Below are 25190 nucleotides of genomic sequence, written 5' to 3' on the forward strand. Positions count from 1 at the left end.
TAAATCTGATATTTACAGCGACACTGAAACCCTTACATCATTAATTATGCGGCTCAGGCGTCGGGAACCGGTCACCAAACCCCGATTACTTCATGTGACATGCATGTGTGTGTTTATGGGTTGGCAGCTACGTCAGTGATACTCGGATACTGTCATCAGCGGGAGTGCACATACTGTCCGTCTAACGTGCCTATTATTCAGATTTGTGAGCGTTAATCTCGCTTTAATCTACGATATCTGTCCAGACCGTAGAGGGCGACGCGCCATGTGACGGAGCTGCTCGATTGCGTTCATCGTCCTGAAGGCTTGACGAGGTTCACACAGCTCGTTACCGTCTGCAGTTTACATACGGGATGCCACAGAGCAGTTGGCGGAGCAGCTGATGAAGGAGCCCCGACGTTTGCTGCACTGTTATCCGTGTCAGTCACACACACCACACTGTGGCCCATCACTCTCACACAGTGAGGGGGTTATGTGGGCATACTTGTGTGCGTCTGTGTGTATATTCCAGTTGGTGACTAATGCAGGGGAAATCCAGATGAGTCAAAACTGCCAGTGTCCGGTGCAGCGTGTGAGAGGCGCTAATTTACAGCCTATGCACTAAACTGCCCAGCAACTTGGCATTGTTCAGCACATCCCTGTAGGGAAACCTCTATTTTAACTAAACAAATATGTCTGTTTATGGACTTCAAGGGGAAGAAGAACATTTATTTTATTAGGAGAAACATTAACAATAAACACGAATCATAAAAACAGAAGATACCGTTTTAAACTGCAGTTTGAAGTTTACTGCATTTAAAAGGTTCAACTGAAACCCAACATTAGTGCGTACATATCTCAGGTTAAAGTAATACTTCAAAATGATTATTTCTATATCAGTTACTCCCCGTGTTACTTTCAACTCTTGAAGAAAACTTCCCCTGCCTCCTCGGGGAACACAGAATCCAAAAACATAGAGAAGTCTCGATGAATTTAAGTACATGGAGGAAACGAGTTTAAACTATCTGAAAACATCCGTTTACTAACTCACACACACACACACACACACACACACACACACACACACACACACACACACACACACACTAAAACCTTAACATTTAAAAGTCTCACACATGCGATCATGCGAGTCCTGATTATGAGAACAGATGAATATTAGTTTATTCCAGAAGAGTTCATTATTCTGTTTTCTGTCCTGAGAATTAAAAGTTCAATTAAAATCATTTAACATAAAAAAACGGAGGAAACAAAGTCTCTGAAGCTCAAATCTTTCTGGTTGCAAAGTATTTTATGTATAAATGAGGTTGAATATTAAACGTCAGCGGCAGGATAGTGATTGTTCCTGACATGTTCTTGGTCTATTCTGCATTTAAAACTAGTTTAAGGAGTGACATTTCAAACTGACAACGAGTCAGCGCTGGAGCGCGGGAGCAAAATACATTCAAGTATTAAATAAACTTCTCATATAAAACACAGTAGAAGTATATAAGCTCAGTTCCCGGAGCTAAAGGAAAAGATCCTTTCCCATGTGACCAGTAAAACCTGTATGTGTGTTCTCTGAATCACTTTGTGCGGTAATATTCAGACTCCCAGACAATTATAGAAGCTTTCCCACGATTATAATTCAACTTGGTCTTTTGTCACAGTGACGTTCACACCTGATGTCAGGCTGCTGTCACGTTGGGAAAATCAATTTTGCCCGCAGCAACAAAAAGGCAGCGAGCCAGAATTAAATAATCCAGTTTAACTCGCTTTCAGTTGGAACCAGATTTGTTTGTTAGACGTTTATACAAAATCAATGATTAGGAGAAATAATCTGTTATTGTGGAACTCATGAATGAAGGAAGAGAGGATTCAAAATCTCAAAAAGGCTTTTTAAAGAAATTTTAAATCATTTCTAACGCTACTTACAGCGTACATATATATATATATATATATATATATATATATATATATTATATATATATATATATATATTATATATATATATATATATATATTATATATATATAATATATATATATATATATATATATATATATATATATATATATATATATAATATTAAAACTACTTTGATAATCGATTAATCCTTAAAGTAATTGTTCATGCAGATATGGAGACTTCCTGCTTGGAATCTGGATTTAAACATTCTTCAAAAATTTTCATTAATCTAGAAAATAATCTGCCATTTAAACTAATCTTTAGTTGCAGCCGTAGTTTACATTCAGTTTATCCATTTTAAATACTGTCTACCACAAATGCATATTACTTTATTGTATATTTGTATTAATGTGTCAAGAAAATTTGAATACTTTGCAATTTATTATCACACTTTTACGGTCAAACTGACAAAACCTGAAGAGGATCCGTGAAAATGTGTGGGAGGAGTTTCGAAACTAAAAGGTTTTCGGCAGTTTTGACGTCCGAGACAATTTCCGTGAATATTTGCGTATTTTAAGGCTAAAAAACGCTTAAACAGCAGAAAAATAATAACAATCTCAACAAAAACAACAGCTTTCCTTCCACTAATCAGATAAAAGCTTATGGGAGTCTCAGTCTTGGGGGATTTTTCTCTTTCTCACTACAAGAAGTAATCAAATGTAAAAGTTACATTACTTCCCTACATACACCTTCCCAACACTGCCGATTCCTCAAGCAGAGTGTGTGTGCGGTTTATAGAGTGAGGATCACCAGCAGGCCACGAGGGCTTGCAGACGAAACAAAAACACGAGCCTGTGTGGATTAAATCCTGCGCCGGTTCAAACGACTCCAGTGCATCGCTTTGTTTTTCTTCCCAAGGGCACAGAACCCGTCACGTCCCTGAGCCGGGCGCTTTTTGGTAAACACAATCAAAGCTTTCCCCAAACCAGTCCCAGATCTGAGAGGCAGACAACCAGTGAACCACAAAGCATCAATCACAGCTAATCCAACACTAAACCTGTCTTTGCTGCCTTTTGATGTCAGTCGCTCATGTGTTCGCGTAGCACAGCATCACTCAGCGGGAAAATGAACCGAAAAAAGAGATTTCTACCACGTAATTACATGAATAATTACCTAATGGGATATTCAAGGGGACCACATATACACTTAAATAAATAAGTGCTTCAGTTTAAATCTTCATCATGAGAAAACTCAAGATAAAATGTGAGTGAATCCGTATCACCAGAGATGAAACTTTGTTTTTCATGAACCGGTCAATTTTGATAGATTGTTATTTTTGCTTCCAGAACTCGTCTTCTTCAGATGAGAGGAAGCATGAGAACATGAGAGTGTGTGTGTGTAACTGTGTGTGTAGATTTAAACTCTCCACAGCTACATTACATAACGCCTCATGTACATATTAAACACTTGTGATATAAACTGTGTTGATGTGAGTCATGAAGTGGGGAAGCTTCATGATATCTGTTAGTTACATGTATGACCCTGTTCACCTGTAGTGTGTACAACATGTATGACTCTGTTCACCTGTAGTGTGTACAACATGTATGACTCTGTTCACCTGTAGTGTGTACAACATGTATGACCCTGTTCACCTGTAGTGTGTACAACATGTATGACTCTGTTCACCTGTAGTGTGTACAACATGTATGACTCTGTTCACCTGTAGTGTGTACAACATGTATGACTCTGTTCACCTGTAGTGTGTACAACATGTATGACTCTGTTCACCTGTAGTGTGTACAACATGTATGACTCTGTTCACCTGTAGTGTGTACAACATGTATGACCCTGTTCACCTGTAGTGTGTACAACATGTATGACTCTGTTCACCTGTAGTGTGTACAACATGTTTGACTCTGTTCACCTGTAGTGTGTACAACATGTATGACTCTGTTCACCTGTAGTGTGTACAACATGTATGACCCTGTTCACCTGTAGTGTGTACAACATGTATGACTCTGTTCACCTGTAGTGTGTACAACATGTATGACTCTGTTCACCTGTAGTGTGTACAACATGTATGACTCTGTTCACCTGTAGTGTGTACAACATGTATGACTGTTCACCTGTAGTGTGTACAACATGTATGACTCTGTTCACCTGTAGTGTGTACAACATGTATGACCCTGTTCACCTGTAGTGTGTACAACATGTATGACTCTGTTCACCTGTAGTGTGTACAACATGTATGACCCTGTTCACCTGTAGTGTGTACAACATGTATGACCCTGTTCACCTGTAGTGTGTACAACATGTATGACTCTGTTCACCTGTAGTGTGTACAACATGTATGACTCTGTTCACCTGTAGTGTGTACAACATGTATGACTCTGTTCACCTGTAGTGTGTACAACATGTATGACTCTGTTCACCTGTAGTGTGTACAACATGTATGACTCTGTTCACCTGTAGTGTGTACAACATGTATGACTCTGTTCACCTGTAGTGTGTACAACATGTATGACTCTGTTCACCTGTAGTGTGTACAACATGTATGACTCTGTTCACCTGTAGTGTGTACAACATGTATGACTCTGTTCACCTGTAGTGTGTACAACATGTATGACTCTGTTCACCTGTAGTGTGTACAACATGTATGACTCTGTTCACCTGTAGTGTGTACAACATGTATGACTCTGTTCACCTGTAGTGTGTACAACATGTATGACTGTTCACCTGTAGTGTGTACAACATGTATGACTCTGTTCACCTGTAGTGTGTACAACATGTATGACTCTGTTCACCTGTAGTGTGTACAACATGTATGACTCTGTTCACCTGTAGTGTGTACAACATGTATGACTCTGTTCACCTGTAGTGTGTACAACATGTATGACTCTGTTCACCTGTAGTGTGTACAACATGTATGACTCTGTTCACCTGTAGTGTGTACAACATGTTGACTCTGTTCACCTGTAGTGTGTACAACATGTATGAATGTTACAATACATATCTTTAAAGGAGCTTTTCTCTAAAGGAGCTTTTTCTCACACTCTTCAGCAGAAGTCTCCACTTCAGTAGCACTTACATACACCAAACTTTCCACTTTCATTCCTCTCTATATTCTGCAGCTTTGTGCAGAGGGCTTTGTTCACATGTCACTCACAGCTCATGTTATACACGCTACACTCACTACATGCAGGAGATGCACTAAGTTCTGTGTGTTGACAGGATTTAGTGATTTATGGAGTGATACAAAGACAGATCCAGAATCTGTACAAACCTTTGACATGTGAACAACATGAAACACTTTGAACCTGCTTCATCCAAACTTCACTTTTCTGCAAATCAGCACACATTTAACAACATAATGCCTCATTTGCATATTTAAAAACATGTCAGAAACCTTGTAATACAAAGAATAATTGTCTTAATGTAATTGATCAACCGGGGACGTTTCACGGTGATCTCTATCAGTTAACATGTTCACCTGTAGAGTCTCACATCGCTACACAGCTACTAAACTTGTACTAATCATTGGGATGGAGCTTCATTAAACGAGGACATTGTCAGGTCTGAGCGGGCCGATGATATTTTACCCGGAAAGAGCAGGTGCTCCCGCTGACCTGCTTCAGCACTTCTGTGAGGTAACACAATCTTTCATATTCTAACTTTCAGAAATATAGTCCATGATGTAAAAGTTGAGGAGCGATGTTTAGCAAGCACAGCCACGGTATCCTGGCAACAGGTTGACAAGTGTGATTGGTCGCCCCCTGAACCCATTAAAAAGCATGTACGCGTAGGACATAATGATGCCCGGGGGCAGCTCAGAGACACATTATCCCCCCCCCCCCCATCCGTGAGCTTACACTCGTCCACATGTAATCTAAGCGAGGGGTTGAAGTGTCCTTTGTCACTGGATACGCTTTAAAAATAAAACACGCTGTCGATGTTCTGGGATGCTTGAATGAAAGTGGATATTTCAGAGGCATTTCTGCAAGTCTCTGATGAGCAGATGGATTTAGTTCGTCTGTAACATACCGGAGCCATCAAACAATTACATGTTCAACATCGAGACGCCAGAACACAAAAAATCCCCAAATACCACGAAACAGGGACTTTTTCTTTCCTTTAAATAGAAGAAATCAAATCTTGTATTTACACAAGACTCAAATGTTTTAGTTTGTTTGAGAAGGGACAATATTAATAATAAATACACACGGTAAAGCTTTCCTAAAGTACATGAGAGCAAAAACAAAAGCAGCAGTTTGAAGATTGGAGAAACAGGATTCCTGCAGATCCTTAAAGTCTTAAAAGGTGTTCAACGACTTAATCTAAACAATTTGTATTAAAATGTCTAAAACTAATCTTTCAGAATTCTTTAAAATGCATTGGAAGTAAGATTTTATAAATGTTTTCTTCTTACGTTGCATCGTGAAATCTCAAAACAATTGATTACGCTTATTTTTTTAAAAATAATTTCCTCTCGCTTTAACGTCCTTACATTCAATTTGGAGTGGCATTAAAAAGAAGTATTGAATCTAACCTTTTCCTGGATTCATCCAAACTTTCTCTTTTTCAACACATCATTTCTGTCACATGTTGTATTTGTACTATGTCGTTTATCCTGTACACACGACATCTATTACAGTCTGTCCGTCCTGGGAGAGGGATCCCTCCTCAGTCTCTCCCTGAGGTTTCTTCCATGTTTCCCCTTTAATTATGGGGTTTCTTTTAGGAAGTTTTTCCTTGTGTGATGCGAGGGTCTAAGAACAGAGGGTCTAAGGACAGAGGGTCTAAGGACAGAGGGTCTGAGGACAGAGGGTGTAAGGACAGAGGGTGTGAGGACAGAGAGTCTGAGGACAGAGGGTCTGAGGACAGAGGGTGTAAGGACAGAGGGTGTAAGGACAGAGTGTCTAAGGACAGAGGGTCTGAGGACAGAGGGTGTAAGGACAGAGGGTGTAAGGACAGAGTGTCTAAGGACAGAGGGTCTGAGGACAGAGGGTGTAAGGACAGAGGGTGTAAGGACAGAGGGTGTAAGGACAGAGGGTCTAAGGTCAGAGGGTCTAAGGACAGAGGGTCTAAAGACAGAGGGTGTAAGGACAGAGGGTCTAAGAACAGAGGGTCTGAGGACAGAGGGTGTAAGGACAGAGGGTGTAAGAACAGAGGGTCTGAGGGTCTAAAGACAGAGGGTGTAAGGACAGAGGGTCTAAGGACAGAGGGTCTAAGGACAGAGGGTCTGAGGACAAAGGGTGTAAGGACAGAGGGTCTAAGGACAGAGGGTCTGAAGACAGAGGGTGTAAGGACAGAGGGTGTAAGGACAGAGGGTCTAAGGACAGAGGGTCTGAGGACAGAGGGTGTAAGGACAGAGGGTCTAAGGACAGAGGGTCTAAGGACAGATGGTCTAAGGACAGAGAGTCTAAGGACAGAGGGTGTAAGGACAGAGGGTTTGAGGACAGAGGGTCTGATGACAGAGGGTCTAAGGACAGAGAGTCTAAGGACAGAGGGTGTAAGGACCGAGGGTCTGAGGACAGAGGGTCTGAGGACAGAGGGTCTGAGGACAGAGGGTGTAAGGACAGAGGGTCTAAGGACAGATGGTCTAAGGACAGAGGGTCTAAGGACAGAGGGTGTAAGGACAGAGGGTCTGAGGACAGAGGGTCTGAGGACAGAGGGTTTAAGGACAGAGGGTCTGAGGACAGAGGGTCTAAGGACAGAGGGTCTGAGGACAGAGAGTCTAAGGACAGAGGGTGTAAGGACAGAGGGTCTGAGGACAGAGGGTCTGAGGACAGAGGGTCTAAGGACAGAGGGTCTGAGGACAGAGAGTCTAAGGACAGAGGGTGTAAGGACAGAGGGTCTGAGGACAGAGGGTCTGAGGACAAAGGGTCTAAGGACAGAGAGTCTAAGGACAGAGGGTGTAAGGACAGAGGGTCTGAGGACAGAGAGTCTAAGGACAGAGGGTGTAAGGACAGAGGGTCTAAGGACAGATGGTCTAAGGACAGAGGGTCTAAGGACAGAGGGTGTAAGGACAGAGGGTCTGAGGACAGAGAGTCTAAGGACAGAGGGTCTAAGGACAGAGGGTGTAAGGACAGAGGGTCTGAGGACAGAGAGTCTAAGGACAGAGGGTGTAAGGACAGAGGGTCTGAGGACAGAGGGTCTGAGGACAAAGGGTCTAAGGACAGAGAGTCTAAGGACAGAGGGTCTGAGGACAGAGGGTCTGAGGACAGAGAGTCTAAGGACAGAGGGTGTAAGGACAGAGGGTCTGAGGACAGTGAGTCTAAGGACAGAGAGTGTAAGGACAGAGGGTCTAAGGACAGAGGGTGTAAGGACAGAGGGTCTAAGGACAGAGAGTGTAAGAACAGAGGGTCTAAGGACAGAGGGTGTAAGGACAGAGAGTCTAAGGACAGAGGGTGTAAGGACAGAGGGTCTAAGGACAGAGGGTCTAAGGACAGAGGGTCTGAGGACAGAGGGTGTAAGGACAGAGGGTCTGAGGACAGAGGGTGTAAGGACAGAGGGTCTGAGGACAGAGGGTCTAAGGACAGAGGGTCTAAGGACAGAGGGTCTGAGGACAGAGGGTGTAAGGACAGAGGGTCTGAGGACAGAGGGTGTAAGGACAGAGGGTCTAAGGACAGAGGGTCTAAGGACAGAGGGTCTGAGGACAGAGGGTGTAAGGACAGAGGGTCTGAGGACAGAGGGTGTAAGGACAGAGGGTCTAAGGACAGAGGGTCTAAGGACAGAGGGTCTAAGGACAGAGGGTGTAAGGACAGAGGGTCTGAGGACAGAGGGTCTGAGGACAAAGGGTCTAAGGACAGAGAGTCTAAGGACAGAGGGTCTGAGGACAGAGGGTCTGAGGACAGAGAGTCTAAGGACAGAGGGTGTAAGGACAGAGGGTCTGAGGACAGTGAGTCTAAGGACAGAGAGTGTAAGGACAGAGGGTCTAAGGACAGAGGGTGTAAGGACAGAGGGTCTAAGGACAGAGAGTGTAAGAACAGAGGGTCTAAGGACAGAGGGTGTAAGGACAGAGAGTCTAAGGACAGAGGGTGTAAGGACAGAGGGTCTAAGGACAGAGGGTCTAAGGACAGAGGGTCTGAGGACAGAGGGTGTAAGGACAGAGGGTCTGAGGACAGAGGGTGTAAGGACAGAGGGTCTAAGGACAGAGGGTCTAAGGACAGAGGGTCTGAGGACAGAGGGTGTAAGGACAGAGGGTCTGAGGACAGAGGGTCTAAGGACAGAGGGTCTGAGGACAGAGGGTCTAAGGACAGAGGGTGTTGTATCCTGTACAGTCTGTAAACACTGACACAAATGTATCATTTGTGATATTGGCTGTATAAATACATTTGATCTGATTTGAACCTGAAACCCTGAAAAGGTCACAAAGTTGTTTCAAGCAGTCGTGACTTGAGTCGTGACTATTTCCTGTTGAATTCCTATCGGGCGTCACGCAGTCAGTGAACAATGAATCTGACTTTATTACTTCATTTTTCTTTTTTAGCCGACCTGGTCTCCGTGTACAGGAGGTGACGTCAGCTCGACTTAAAGAAGCGTGTAATCCTTTTTAGCTAATTGATAGGCTTAGAGACTTTGCACAGCAATGACCGCATATGAAAGTCGATCTGACGTTTGCCGTGTCAGGTCGAGGGTCCAGCGGGAAAACGTCACATGTCAATCTCTGCGAGCGCTTTGTGATTTAGGTGTCCTGGCATCGCTGCGTGGGCTTGTGTGAAACAGAAATGGCGTCGTGCTGAATGCCAGTTCCGCTCCTCTCGTCTTACTGCAGCCGTCGTTAATATCGGCCTTCGCAGCAGGTGATGTTTTCAGGATACGGAGACTCAGGATTGGTTGAAGCAGCAACACGTTCACCAGGAAAGGGTGAGCACGAGATCAGTAACATGGATGACCACGAACGGCGGATTCTACAACCCAAACACTGATTTTGAGGTATGAAAGTCATTTTTTGGACCAAAGTTTTATATCTGGACACGTTTAAAAAATGGCAGAATATTCTTTAAAGTGGTTGTTATTCCACAAAGGGCTGCGACCAACGATTTCATCTGACGGTTCATTTCCTCAATTAATCTAAAAAATGTAAAAGAATGGTGAAAAAGGTTCATCCCAGTTTCTCAAAGCTCAAGCTGAAGTCTTTAAACGTCTTGTTCGGTCACTTTAATGTGATAAAGACAGAGAAACGCATCAAATCTGCATATTTGAGAAACAGCATTTCCTGACATCAATGAATCAGAACATTTGTCGATTCTTTTTCTGTGGATCCTCTAATCGATCAGATGTTGCAGCTCGAGTTATAAACTGCACCACAACTTCACAAAGTGGTTTGCAAAGAACAAAATAAATCCCCCCTGACTTTTAAATCGCTGAGTTTATCAATTAACATAAATATTCATCAGATTAATCGATAATGAAAATAAACGTTAGCTGCAGCTGCGACATCCATTCATTGGTTCTGTGATGAAGCTGGAGTTGTTGGAAACCTTCTGTCTGACTGTGAGCGCTCCAACACAGAGATTGATGGAGCTACAGGTGCTGAGAGACGCTGATGGCGGCAGACGGACCTCCATATCTGATAAGTTCATAAGTGGCATTTGTTGACGGACGGTGTCAGTGTCGACCTCGAGCGTCACATCACAAAACGAAAGCGGAGTCTGAGTCACTCGGTCTGAGCGACACCTGGTTCAGCACTAACGCAGAGTTCAAACACCTTCAGACGTTCTCTTCTCACGGGAACTAAAACCAAAGATATCACTTCTCTGTTTAGCATCGACGGCGTTCTCTGTGAATTAGATTTATACCAGCGTGTTTTTAAACTCATACACTTTGACAGAATGCTGCCATCATATATAGCTTTATATCTAATTTGGCTTACTGTCACTAGAGAACATACTCCTTTATATCATCGGGAGCTGACACACACACACACACACACACACACACACACACACACACACACACACACACACACACACACACACTTAAGTTACTGACGAAGTTTTAAAAGAAATTGAATATTAAAGCTTTTCTTTGCAGAATGTTTTCAGGAGCTGCTTTTATCAATCAAACTTTATTTGTTCAGGTTGTGTGATTCAGAAAACTGAATAATAACAAAACAACACAAATGTATAGAATAAAACTAAAAACACAAACAGAACAGAATATGTGTTTAATGTTAAGGCTAGTTTTTGTTGTCTTTTGACCCTGAAAAATATCTATTATGAAAAAAGATATGAACTATAATATTGTTCCTTTTTTTGCACATATATATTTATGTTTGTTTGTATTATTAATTTATATTTTTCTTTGTTTTATTGGTGCAATAACCAAAAATATGACAACACAAGTGAATACAGTTAACTGCAATACTAAACCAAAAGAAATCCAAATCCCATTTTTAGACTTTAATTAACTTTTTGGCTTTTTTTTGCAAACTTCTTCTACTAGTTAAATATATATATATACATCTAATCATGAATGTATTTTTCACAGACTGAAAACAGCATTTTCTGCCATTCTTTTGCCTGAAAAATTACTTTATCAGTTACTCAAAATAGGTGGAGATTATTTCATTGGATCAATAAGTCGAGTGGTCGCAGCACGAGCTCAGATCAGATCTGATGAGCTGAAACTGGTAGCAGCCACGTGACTAACACAATCCTACCACAGCGCAGAGGCTCGTCTGGCGGCTTCAGTGGAAATGCAGATCCGGGTTCCTGGAAATAAAACATTTACAATCAGTCTTATCATCTCAGTTTTCATATTTCATGTTATGTTGTACAACATCATAACAACAGTAACAGTAATTCTTAACATATTGAAAATGATTTGTTACCTTCTAGTTCAAATTATATTAGAATTATTTTGTTCTAATGAAATATACTTTGTGTACATTGAGAAAATATAAATATTAGACATGAAAATAGAACTGCAATGATCGGTCGACTAATCTACAGAAAATTAATTATTTTGATAAATCGATCCATCATTAAAGTAATTTAAATAAACTGAATATCTTTGGGTTTATGACCGTTCATTTATCATCATTAAATATGATTGACGGTTTAATTGGACTTTGAGGAACTGGTATGGACATTTCTCACAATTTTCTGACATTTCAGAGACCAAATGATTAATTGATTAATTGATTAATTAAGAAAATAATCAGAAGATTATTCAATATTGAAAGTAATCGTTAGTTGAGGCCCGCCTAGAATATAACCGTTTCAGCTTAGCTAATGTTTGAATAAGCAATAAAACATATTTTACACATTAAACATTAAACCTACAAACCTTAAAAAGCAACATTTTATTTATTTATTTATTTAGTACCTGTTCTACCAATTGAGTAAACAATGATTTTGACAAATCAGTATAGCAGCAACAGTATAACAACATTTCTTAAGAAAACTACAATTTGACAAACCACTTTATAATTAGTAATACGTTTAATTTGACTTAAAAACGTAAATGTAATGCATCCCATGTATTCACCTTTAATCTCTTAATATTCACAAACAGCAGTAATATGCTAGAATTGGTTTACATGGAATTAGCTTTGTTGCTAACACACAACAAAGCTAGCGCAACAGAACTGAGAAGCTAACGTTAGCTTACCGAGCAGAGAAGTTCAGCTAATTCAGATAAAACCGGCACTTCTGGTTGTTTCATGGCTTCTGTAGGGAAACAGCTTCACTATCATCTGATAATTTCTCAATTTACATATCTGTTTTGACTTAATATCAACTATTATTCAATTTTTGTGAAGCTCAAAAATGCTACTGCTAGCTCAACATGGCTACTGGGAGGAGGAAGTCTCGCGACATCACGGACTCCCGCGCACTGCAAAACACCCTGTTGAGTTAGGGAGGGGAATGAGTGAAACTAAATATTTGACTAAATTATTACAACTTTTGTTATTCTATTCATTTCTATTTTAAGAAATAGTAATAATAAGGATACAACTTTATTTGTATAGAACCTTTCATACAAGAAATGTAGCACAAAGTTAAAATATACATAAAAATAAGGGTAGATTGATAAGTTAATGGAAAATAATATTTTACACTTAAAATCAGATAATAATATAAACATGATAAAAATACAAGGAATTAGAATAAATAGAATGCATAACATGATATGGAAAATAAAACCTACTGAATAATAATAATAATAATAATAATAATAATAATAATAATAATGATAATAATAATAATAATAATAATAATAATAATAATAATAATAAATAAAATAATAATAATAAAATAATAATAATAATAATAATAATAATAATAATAATAATAATGTTAATAATAATAAATAAAATAATAATGATAATATAGTAACGTTTTAAAATTGCCTCGAGTGCACTTTCAAGCAATCGAAGCCTCTGAGGCTTTAAATAAATACAACACAGACTTCTTTCCCCGACAGACGCAGACTCACTAACGGCCTCGATTACGCCGAAAAGAACCCGTTTTAACCGTTTTGTTCAGCTGGTTTACACTTTTTTAGATGAGTACGAGTCCTCTCATCTCTCTCTTAGTGAGCATGCGATTAAGTGTATTTAAATGTCTGACTATTACTTCCATCTAAATATGAGCAGTTGTGTAATAAAGCTAGCGCCCAAACATGATGTCATTTGGGTTTAGTGGTCCAATCCACAGAGCAACAAGCACCCAGATGTCTTAATGCGCTTAGTATTTATTATATTATTATTCTAATCACTTAGTCGATCGACAGAAAAATAATTGACAACTATTTTGACAATCATTAGAGTAATTCTTCATGCAAAAATATCAGAAAAGCCTCTAAAATATGGAGATTTCCTGCTTTTCTCTGATTTATATCGTATTAAAGTGAATATCTCGATGAATTAAAATCATCGGCAGATTAATCAATCATGACATTAATAAGTAGTTGCAGCCCTGGAAAATAGAATTGGATGTTTCAGCTTAGACAATGTTTGAGTAAGCAATACAACGTGTGTATTTCACTCATAACGTTTCATGTTAATGAAAGATATGGGAAGTTTAATTTGCTGACTGGCTGTGCAAACAGAAATCTCTGTAAATCACACAACCATAACAATAATCTCAACATCAGTTCTTCCCTTCAAGCAAAATCCCACCAAAGGAAGGAGGAAACTAAAGAATCATGTAATAGAATAATAACCAACATGTCACACGGCGTGATGTTTATCACAAGGAACAGACATATCAGCTTGAAATATGTTGCTATGCCTGCACGACACAAACTGTTGTTGCCTTCGGTGTTTGTTTTCGCTTTGAAGTCGGTGTTAACCAACCAGGGGAATAACAGGTCTGAAAAACAAATCCGTTCTTAAGACAGCAGGCGGCTGAGGAGGTTGCAGGACAGGTTTGTTGAGCCTCGGGGGATGTGGATCCATCGGGTTCCTGCTCTCTGCTCCCACAGTACTGCCTGTTACTTATACAATGGAAAGCATTTAACAAAACATTTAAATATGCGTCTGAGTAAAGAACGTTCACTGCACAGACGCCGGTGATTTACATGTTAAACGAATGTTTTGCATTTTGTAAAAATAAAAATGATTAATTAAATCTTATGCAAAGAAATATATTTGGTGTTGAAAAGTTATTTTATTCTTTCTTTTTATTTTATTTGAGTTATTCCCATAAAGCTAAACTGCATTACGTTTAGAGGGAAACGTTTTGTCCCGGATTACGTTTGTTTTTGACGTAACACACATGCATTTCTAATCATTGTGTGGAAGTCTGCGGAGGTCGGAGGTCGGAGGTCGGGGTGGGAGGGACAAACAAACACGAGACTTTTACCCAGACTGCTGTTCAATGTCAACGTTTTTTAAAATGTACGTCCGTAACTTAAATAACATATCAAATGTACTTATTCTAAACATCACCAAGAAGTTTAGTTGCATTAACATAACAAAGCAAAGCATGTCCAGCTACACGTGTCCATTTCCACTTGTTCCATAAAGTCTTTCCAAAATAAACTTCCGTCTTCACAGGAAACTACGTGGTTAGTTTCGGGGAAAGATCAAAGTTTAGGTTCAAATAAGTACGGAAGCGGCGTGACAAACAAATGTTGTGGTTTCACTCGGGACACGAACAGTGAGAGATCGTTGGATGGAGAAAGTAAAGGAGAATTCACAAGGACTTAGGAAAAGACAAACTGAACTTCCACTACGCTACAGCGAATGCTTTATTTATAACACATAAAATGGGACGCACTTAATGGTGAGTAATTCCAGTTAGGATTCCTGTCCCTCACCCAGAATCACACCCCCTTTATCTCTTCTCCTTCGGTAACGACGGTCCAGTGTGCTCGATGCTAACGGAGATCAGAAAGGAAGCATTGAAGCTCCTTCCTTACAGAACATGAACTCTTGTCGTGGCTGCCACTTAGAAACTTCTCACTTCACTTAGTGAGAACCCTTCATGAGCAAAAGAGACTTTTCAAGCGGAGCCGGGGGAAATGTATACCTTCTGGATGCATGTGACTTACAGAACATTTCTGTCCACAGGCTCAGTCGGCGTTTGAGAACAGTCCGTGAGAAGTGTAATGTATGGGATTGTGATTCTGTGACAGACAGCGTTGAGCTGCTAAAGCAAACAATGTGATGCTGAGTTTAAATGAATGCACGTCCAGCGCTGTTCTGGGTGATACATGATATGCATGGTTTGGTTTTTTAGCATCCATTATTCTCCGGGTTCAGTTTGGAAAAACAGTGTAAGGGTGGAAAATGTGATGAATATGTCATCAGTCAGCTTTTCCGTGTAATCTACAGACGGCAAATTGCTCCTTTTCAGCCCCACCCCGTTGTGACACAGCCAAGTAACTGTGCTCAGTTGCAGCACACACACACACTCACTCACACTCACACACACACTCACTCACACACCCACACTCACACACACACACACACACACACACACACACTCACTCACACTCACACACAATCACTCACACACACACACTCACTCACACACTCACACACACTCACTCACACACACTCACTCACACACACACACACACACACACACTCACACACACACACACCCTCAGGTGGACTGCAGTTAGAGCGAAGGATGGGAAAGAGCTCAACCATGGGGTGAGCTTGCACAAATAGTTCAAGTGCCAAATTTAATTTAAGTTGATTTAGTGAAGGCATCGCCGTAGTATGCAACACACACACACACACACACACACGCACACACACACACACACACACACACACACACAGAGGCGTCATCACACCTCGTCTCCCTGTCAGTGTTCGTCACAGAGAGTCATCGCACAAAGAAAAGAAGTCTATCTTTCAGCACACGAGGCCTTTCAAAACACCGCACTATCAAAACAATTTTAAAAGGGGTTGAATAGATGTTCAGCAATGCCAGGAAGCAAAGAAATGTAACTGAAGTCGGATCAAATCCCGCCAAAGCCACTGGGGAGCGTCTGAGATCAATCTGCGCTGTGTGCCAGAGTCAGAGCTGTACACACTGTGGCACAACAGGAAATGCCGGAGCCGTGTCGGTGTCTCGTGGTGGACGGAGCGCTGGAATGTAAACTCTGTCCACACACAGGCTGCACGCCCGTCAGCGCTGTCTGACCAATGGGAAGGCGTCACAGTGCCACCAGCAGGTTTAAAAAGCAAAAGGACAAAACATGTAATCTGTGCTCAAAAACTACGGCTAACCTTTCCTTCAGGGAGAGAAGCATCAACAGTCGCTCTGTGCACCTGATGTAGGCGAAAAGTTGACCTACTTTGAATGAGAGCCCCCTCATTTAAATACAGACGAAATAATAGGGGTGAAAATGCAAAGGTAAAAATAACACATAAATAAATAAACACATCCACTTAAAAATGAATAAATATATTTTTAGATAATAAAACAATAATAATAATTAATGCAAACATAAATAACTACATTTAAAAACAAATAAATACATTTTAAAATATATTTTTTAATAAATTATAAATACATTTAAAATAAATACATAAGGAGATATATATAAATACTTAAACGACCTATATATTTAATTTGGCTTGGCATTCATGTCATTGTGTTCTTTTCTAATTCTCTAACTATTATTATTATTTTTAATGGTCTCTGTTTTATATTTCACATATATATATTTTTTGTATTATTATTATAATGTTTTAAATAAAAATAGGAAAGTGAAGAAATAAAGAAGAATAAAGAATTATTCATTCTGTCTTTACATTTGTTTCAATGAATGAATACCAACATTTATTTTTAATGTTCATATTGGTACACTTTATAGCATATTAATGAATTTCAAATGTCAAATGTATTATTTTCTCCACACAGCTCCAGCTGTGATCCCCTTTACGTAAAACTCCCGCAGCAGCTCATCACTATGCACCTCCAGGTTTAATAAATCAGGTCCCATGAAGGCTGCGGCCATCTGAGCCGTGACAACCAAATTCTGGTTTGCGCCTCTTATATGAGCTTCGTGTAGGGAAAATATTTACTGTGCATGTAAAGTACATCCAGCGGGGGGGGGGGGGGGGGGGCGGCTCATGTCTGCTGAAGGTTAGCAACGTTGGACATCTGGTGAAACTGAAGCCCACAGCTGTCGCCAGCCTGACATCTCCTTGCTCTCAAATTTATCTCCCACCACTGGGACATCTGCGTACGACATGCCAGCCATATCAGGGACATATTTGCAAACTGTGAGGAGGTTGCTGGGGACACACGGGCTGACACAAGAAGCCCAGAGGGGCCACTGCTGCTGGGCGGAGGGGTCACTCACTTAGCATCAAGACATCACATTCTTCCCTCCTGTGCCGGGGGTCAGGCTGGGGGACAGTTAAAGGATCGCTGCTCAGACTGACATCTTAACCTCGCTCATAAACTGCTCCACTTGCTGAGGAAACAGGCCCTTGAGGCAGACATGGCCACAGCTCAGACCAGTGTGATTAACATTCTTAAAGGATAATAACACTGTTTTGACATATGGCTCATGCATGGTATGTTTTCACACTCTGGTTTGGTATGGTTTTGTGTTTTGGAAAGTTTAGGTTTTCATTGTAGGCTGCCAAACAAATGTGTCTTAAAATAAACACTAAAACATGGCAGTGATGGAAAAAATACTGAATTACAAGTATTCAAAGTATTACTTAAGTCAAATTGCAGAGGTTTTGGCTATAACATGTACTAAAGTACTTGACCCCTGTCAGTGTATTATTGGATCATTATACAGATGCATTAACATGTAAGCGTTACTTTACTGTTGTAGTTCGTCAAAGTGGAGCAAATTTTAACTTCTTTATATTAAAGATATCTCCATTACAACACAGCAGCCTCGACAGGAACACATGCAACACAAACACATGAAACACAAACACATGCAACACAAACACATGACACATGCAACACAAACACATGCAACACAAACACATGAAACACAAACACATGCAACACAAACACATGAAACACAAACACATGCAGCACAAACACATGCAACACAAACACATGAAACACAAACACATGCAACACAAACACATGCAACACAAACACATGAAACACAAACACATGCAACACAAACACATGCAGCACAAACACATGCAACACAAACACATGCAACACAAACACATGAAACACAAACACATGCAACACAAACACATGCAACACAAACACATGCAACACAAACACATGCAACACAAACACATGCAATACATGCAGCACAAATACATGCAACACAAACACATGCAACACAAACACATGCAACACAAACACATGCAACACAAACAAGACAAACACATGCAATACATGCAGCACAAATACATGCAACACAAACACATGCAACACAAACACATGCAACACAAACACATGCAACAAAAACACATGCAACACAAACACATGCACATGCACAAAACACATGCAACACAAACACATGCAACACAACAAGACAAACACATGCAACACAAACACATGCAACACAAACAAGACAACACAAACACATGCAACACAAACACATGCAACACAAACACATGCAACACAAACAACACAAACACATGCAACACAAACACATGCAACACAAACACATGCAACACAAACACATGCAGCACAAACACATGCAGCACAAACACATGCAACACAAACACAAACAACACAAACACATGCAACACAAACACATGCAACACAAACACATGCAACACAAACACATGCAACACAAACACATGCAACACAAACACATGCAGCACAAACACATGCAACACAAACACAAACAACACAAACACATGCAACACAAACACATGCAACACAAACACATGCAACACAAACACATGCAACATAAACACATGCAACACAAACACATGCAACACAAACACATGCAACACAAACACATGCAACACAAACACATGCAACACAAACACATGCAACACAAACACATGCAGCACAAACACATGCAACACAAACACAAACAACACAAACACAAACAACACAAACACATGCAACACAAACACATGCAACACAAACACATGCAACACAAACACATGCAACACAAACACATGCAACACAAACACAAACAACACAAACACATGCAACACAAACACATGCAACACAAACACATGCAACACAAACACATGCAACACAAACACATGCAACACAAACACATGCAACACAAACACATTGCAGGCTGTGATGTAGAAGCAGCTCTGCGTAGGATCGTGTGTTCAGTCGCACGCCGTACTTCTACATCAACACGCTCTTCCTCCTGCAAACACCATGAAAAACACTCAATATGATCCATTTATTTTCATGTGTTTTGCATCATTTTATAAACCTTTATATGTAACCTTTATATATAAGGCCATTCTTGGTCTTTATCACGCAATAAAGTGAGAACAACACTCTTTACATTCTCAGGACTTCTTTATGTTTTCTGTCTCAAATGACCACACGGGAATTGTAAAAAGTGACATTCGTGTATTCTGCAAGATGTTTCACAAAGACTTGAATTAATCTCATTAAATTTAATTTTGTCTCCTTTTGTGTTTTCATTCCTTGACCAGGTCTCCCTTGAAAAAGAGATTCTTAATATTAAGACTCTCCTGGTTGAATAAAAGATAAACAAGATAATAATAATTTCCATTTGAGTTTAAATAAATAAAGCATGCTGCACAACATGGACCCGGAGTCAGACTTCAAGAGGCTGAAACTGTCCATCATAGACTCACCTGACGCGTCTTTAATCCCTGATATAAAATAACTGAGGCTCATATGATATGATGACAGAGGCAGCCATCACCACGAGAAACAAACACTGATGAAATTATTTCAAATGTTGAACTCTCTCTCTGTGTGGAGAAGAAAACAGACTTCTGTGCCCCCCTGTTGGCAAGAAGGTGCACGTTACACTGTAAACACAAATGGAATTTAAAATTGATTTAACTTAACGACAATATTGTGTAAATCCTTTTCCACTGCAGCCATAAAATATGATCATCAGATGGCAGACAGCTCTGGTGTGTAACTGTATGAGGACTTTAATATGAATGTGTGTGTGTGTGTGTGTGTGTGTGTGTGTGTGTGTGTGTGTGTGTGTGTGTACATGTCTGAGGCTCCTCATGTCGACTCTGCTCATTCTTCTCTCCAGCAGCTTGTCATCGGTGCTTAAAGTCTCGCCGCTGCTGCCCGCCTGCATCCTAAAACAAGGAGCTGGACGACTGACACAGACTCACAAACTGTCTGACACTGCAGTAGTGGATTAAGGTGGTCAGGGTGGTGCAGTGTGCAGACAAGTGGGACACTTCGTCCTGACATGGCACCTTGAACTTTGGACCCTATTGCTAATATATCCCCTGTGCAAAGGATTGTGGGTCAGAACAGTCAGAAAACCATGTCGGCGTGCAGACTGCAAAATGCAGCCAGACGCAGAACATCCTGGTACTTTTGGAATACTGCATTTGACAGTATTAGTATTAGTTGGGTAGTATGGGTACTTTATTTATTTATGGTCAATTTCTACTTATACAACTCAAACACACATATAAAGAATAATAAACAAACAATAATAAGTCTTTACTTTTGAACTAGTGACAAACCAAAGCAAACAAATACTGACATAAAAGGTTTAGTCGTATTAAACCGACTCTTTTTACATAATTATTTTGTACAATTCTCATTAAATATGTATACAGTACAGTACAATGTACAGAACTTGAGGTAAAAGGTTTTACGGTGTCAATAAAATCAACTCTATCGGCTCAAAGGAGAAAATATATTTTACTCTTCGACTCCTAAATGAGTAAATATTAGAAGAAGTGTAGTTTTTATAAACATCTAGATTTTTAACATTGTCTTGTATTCTGTCTGAAACCCTTTATATGCATTATTGTTATTTATCTTGTGTTTTTCTTTCCACTGATTGTGCTGTCCATCTGTTCTATGCATAAGACGCTCTACGGGAAGTTCATCCAGTTCTTTGATGCATGAAAAGTGAGATAATTATGAGAGAATCACATTTGTTGCTGCTCTGATAAACACATGAAGGCAGGAGAGTCACATAGAGGTTGCACATTTCTTGCATGTCCCTCTCAGCTTTTGTTTTCCACAATAAGAGTCCAGGGTGTGTCCTGCTCAGGCTGGAGCATTCTGCATAGTTGGGAGCGTTTGTGGATTTGACAGTTCTCCAAGTGTCCCGTAGCCCCGAGTTCAGCGAGCGCGCTCCAGACACAACAGTGACAGCTGGGCGAGGGGATAAATAAAAACACTGTGTGTATCTCCATTACAACACGGCAATCCAGACAACAACCCAGTAGCCTCGACACGTCCGCACACAACACACGCACGCTGCTCCTCACACCTTCACACTCGCTGCTGCGAGGCCGCGAGAAGGAGGGAAAGTTCTGTAGAACATAAGAAATGCCGTCGGCCCGTTAGCAACCGGCGTTCCTCCGACAGGTGTAACGTGTTTACCCAACAAACACACGTCGGAGAAATGAAAATGGTGACCTGCAGTTAAAAAAGCAGCCTGGTATCCGAGCCGGCATTTCTGCAAGGGCTCTGGAGGAATCTGAGCGAGATGAGAAGACTGCGTGCCACACCAGGATCGCAAGAGTGTCCCGCAGAATTTGTCTTATGTTACTTGCCCCCCGGCGTCCCAGGCAGCTCTGCTTGTTATCCGGGGGCCATGCGGGGTCACAGAGGCCTCTCACTTTCCCCATCACACAGCACTTCAGGGGGGAAATATCACAATCAAGTAGAACAACCACTTGGACCTGTCGAGGCTGGACACGGAGACTTCCGGCGCGACCTTGACCTGCAACAAAAACACTTGTCCCGGGTTTCATCTCCGACAGGCGTCAGGGTTTGTTAATGAACCACAATCACATCTTCTCTTTGCAAATGACTCACAACACATTAAAGGAATGCGCCTGAAAAAGAGCATCATTTACTCATCTCGTGTTTTAAACGTTGTTTCTGGTGAATGTTTTATATCGTAAGGATTTAATGAAAATGCATTTTGGGGAATAGCGAGCTCACGTCTGGATACATGAGGCTGAGATTATTCTGCACCAGTCGTGTCCATTCACTTTACTTCATCAAGACTTTTCTCCGTTTTGTGATCCTTTGTTCAGATTCTTCAACATTTCAAGGTCACGCGTTGTTGTTGTTGTCACGGTAACTGACATGCATTTTAAAAGGTTCAGTGTTCCTTTAAAATCATGCAACAAAAGCAAATATTCCCATCAAACAACATAATATGAACGGGTTCAACCTTTAGTTGATGTACGACTGTCGACTTTCTCCAGAGATGGATTTACTAGAGATAACACGCCCTGCTGCACTGTGCAAGTAAAACGCATTCATGTCACGCTCATTGCCAAATACCGACGCACAAGGAGCCCTTTAGCGTTTGGATGAGACGCATCGAGCTTTCAAGTAACTCCAATGTAATTATTAGACGTTTATAAAGAATGTTCTTGCGCAAAACAAGAAGCTGTGTTATATTTAGTATATATAGTTATATTTGCTGACGTTATGTCACGTGACACGTTTTCTCTTATCCCAACCAAGTGCTTTTGTTGACTAAACCTTAAAGCGTCATGATGTCACATGACGCATCGTTACGAGTCAAGTGGACAAACCTTCTGCATCAAGACACAAGACATGAGATCACGCAGACACACAGTGAACAGATGAATAATTCTGCACGTTATCTCTATGATCTGATTATGGAGTTTCTGTCCTCTCAGAGGTGTGTTCTGGTGTCAGTGGATCAGTCTGATGTTCTGCTGGTGGAAGATAATTGGAGTGAAGCACAAGCCGTATTATCTAGCCCGCGGCGCTAACTTACCTTTGCAGAAAGGAATGCAATCATTAGCTTTGAAAGTCATTTATCTTGTGAGTCCATGTGCTTCTCCTTCACAAAGCATCGCTCCACTCCTCGTGTGTTGGGAGTGTAGAGCACGATGTGCTTCACACGCCCTCATATGAAATAACTTTAATTTGTTCATTATAAGATTAGAATGAATTAAGATAGAATTGCGTGTTTCCGTCCGACAGCTTTAACCCTTTCAGTGTTTTCACTTCACGTCTTTAATGCAGCGCGGTGCTTCTCTCCTGAGTCGGCTGCTTGAAGACAGTAAATCAGAGTTCACGCTCTGGACGCTGGAAGACGCTAACAAAGACTCTATAGATAAAGAAGCGGCATAAACATTGCACTTCCTGCAACACAAACACATGCAACACAAACACATGCAGCACAAACACATGCAACACATGCAACACAAACACATGCAACACAAACACATGCAACACATGCAACACAAACACATGCAACACAAACACATGCAACACATGCAACACAAACACATGCAACACAAACACATGCAACACAAACACATGCAGCACAACACATGCAACACAAACACATGCAACACAAAACATGCAACACAAACACATGCAACACAAACACATGCAACACAAACACATGCAACACAAACACATGCAACACAAACACATGCAGCACAAACACATGCAACACAAACACATGCAACACAAACACATGCAACACAAACACATGCAGCACAAACACATGCAACACAAACACATGCAACACAAACACATGCAGCACAAACACATGCAACACAAACACATGCAACACAAACACATGCAGCACAAACACATGCAGCACAAACACATGCAACACAAACACATGCAGCACAAACACATGCAACACAAACACATGCAACACAAACACATGCAGCACAAACACATGCAACACAAACACATGCAGCACAAACACATGCAACACAAACACATGCAACACAAACACATGCAACACAAACACATGCAACACAAACACATGCAACACAAACACATGCAACACAAACACATGCAACACAAACACATGCAACACAAACACATGCAACACAAACACATGCAACACAAACACATGCAACACAAACACATGCAGCACAAACACATGCAACACAAACACAACTCCTATTCTTCGTGTGCAATCACGTGACAAAACTGTGTGACGTATGCGTACGACGCCATGTTGGATGATATACAAATCAACAATGTCGTCTAAAGCGAACAACAATACAACTCCGACTTCTTCAAAGTATGTTGACTCTCTGGATCCTCTGCAAAGGCAAGATTCAGAGAGAAAGTCCGAATGTGCGGCCGTGACCCGTACACGCTAAAGCCGTCGGATTATATTGAGGATTTAGATTCATCACCGCCGATTGAATATCCGGATATTGAGAACTACCTTGTGCTACAAACGTCGTGGGCAACCAACGCACAAATGAAGGCGTACAAGAGCTTAGATGCTTCTAATGTCTTTGTTTCTGGCTGGGTTGATAGTCTTCTTACCAAACCACTGAAAGATGACAGGGTGCTCGTCCATGCCCGTGTAAATCACTCTCAAAGAGCTCGAGATACACCGCTCAAGCCGTGCTTTGTGAGTGTGAAAAGCGGCGATGTTATCCTCGCTAACGTAAACATTGAAAACATAGCTTTAGCATGAGCTCTTACCAGATATAAAGTGAACGCCACACACACGGGTGAATTGTGCTTCTTCTTCTGTTAAATCCTCACGAGTTATGTTGCTAAACCAGCTGACGGCGTTCGGTAGACAGCAACTTATCCCTCTTTTGTGGATCGTTGTTTTTGATGATTTTAGGAAATCTAAAGAACCGTTTCTCTGGGTCACGAGCATTTTCTTTCAATCTTAGACGTTTAAATACAAAGAAAATTACGAAGCGTTGCAGCAACTCACACGTGTACGGGCGCAGTCTTGGTTGTGTATATCATCCAACA

At 40.8% G+C, this 25190-nt stretch overlaps 1 protein-coding gene across 1 annotated transcript in view; it reads right to left on the reverse strand.

Moving 5' to 3' along the window:
- The window catches only part of LOC115007349 (tumor protein 63-like), a 63352-nt gene extending 50643 nt beyond the window's left edge, over positions 1-12709 (reverse strand). Inside the window, 2 exon segments of the mRNA XM_029430165.1 lie at positions 11549-11600; positions 12502-12709. The gene's annotated coding sequence lies outside the window, so the exon portion shown is untranslated.
- Positions 12710-25190: the final 12481 nt, after the last annotated feature.

This window comes from Cottoperca gobio, chromosome 4 (genome assembly GCF_900634415.1).
Source record: "Cottoperca gobio chromosome 4, fCotGob3.1, whole genome shotgun sequence".
In the NCBI taxonomy this organism is placed as follows: domain Eukaryota; kingdom Metazoa; phylum Chordata; class Actinopteri; order Perciformes; family Bovichtidae; genus Cottoperca; species Cottoperca gobio.